Here is a 1,493-nt window from a genome sequence, read left to right as displayed (position 1 = left end):
GTCCATTGTAGGCTGAGATGCTGGTATTAGACAGAGCTGTGGAGCTGTGTTCTAAGCTAAGGATGGATAATATCATTTTTGAAGGGATGCTCTAGCAGTAGTAAAAGCGATAAAAGCCACAAAAGAGGATTGTCCATGGTATGGACAAATTGTAGAGGACATCAAGGAATTGTTTCAAGGTAGAAATACTGGGAGACTTCAACATGTGTTTAGAGATGGGAATCAAGCAGCTCATAAATTAACTAAGTTTGCATTATCTTGTGAAAATGAGTGTGTCGATTGAAGAGGGACCTGAAGTGATTATGCAATGTATCATTTTTGAAAAACTATGTAATGCATGAGTTATGAATGAAAGGTTGTTTTATTTATAAAAAAAAAAAAAAAAAAAGTAGTCAAGGATATTGTTAACTTTAAATAAATTTTAAATGGCTAAATATTTAATATAATTATATAGTTTCTATTATTATATTAAAGATAAAAATATCTCATCTTCAATTTCACCTTAGACTTTATTTTATGTCGAACTGCCCCAGCTATCTACCATAAATGTTGTAGACTCTTTTGTGTTTCTCTCCCAATTATATAATTATATATATATATATATATATTTATATATGTGTGTGTATGTGTGTGTGTTGGTAATGATACCCTTACCACTCGAGAGTACCCGTTTACTATTCATATTATTTTTTCTTTTCTTGTCCCATGTCCCTGCTTTCTGCGAACTATTGTTGGCTCTGCTTATATATCAGACTTGACTGTCTGCTTTGTCAGAAGCTTTTTGTTCCTCTGAGATATGAACCTTCTTTACTCAAATCGCCCACTTCATTCAAGCAGTATTTTCATCGCACCCAAAAGAAGCTCATCCCTGCCTTAGTGAAGTGCGAAGTGCAAACTCCCATCCCAACGGCGAGCCACCGTAAATGGCAGCAGAACGAGATGGGTAGTCTCTTGCACACAAACTCTCTCTCTCTCTCTCTCTCTCTCTCTTTATGTGGCCAGCCACCGTTCAACAGTGCTGGCTCAAGAGAAATCACTTGAATGTTTTCCTTCTAAATCTTCTGGAGCATGCGTTGCTAAATCAACAAGGGATCTTCCTTCTAAGATTGAATGGCTACTAATAAAAAAAGATATATCGAATTCCATTTCCAAAACTTCATCTGGACCATTTCATGTGCAGGAGCGATATAGAGTATAGGTTGGGCCTCCAAGCTATGGAAATCCATCTAAGTACTTATAAAAAAAAAACAGTTAACGGAAATTCATGTAAAGTTTTTGCCATTATTATGTTCATGGTGCGGCAATGTGTGAATCTAATCACTTGAATAATTTTTTATATTTTATCACTTTTTAATTTTAAACTTTAGTTTAATTTTATTTATTTTTTATTTTAGATTTCATTATTGTCATTAAATTTCATTTCAGATTGGAAGAAAATGAAGACTCAATTTTACAAGCCTATCGTCTAAGAACTCTCTTATTTAAATGAAGAT

This window comes from Juglans microcarpa x Juglans regia, chromosome 7D, assembly GCF_004785595.1.
Source record: "Juglans microcarpa x Juglans regia isolate MS1-56 chromosome 7D, Jm3101_v1.0, whole genome shotgun sequence".
NCBI classification, from domain to species: domain Eukaryota; kingdom Viridiplantae; phylum Streptophyta; class Magnoliopsida; order Fagales; family Juglandaceae; genus Juglans; species Juglans microcarpa x Juglans regia.
The sequence above is the reverse complement of the archived record's forward strand: the minus strand, read 5'-3'. Positions refer to the sequence as shown.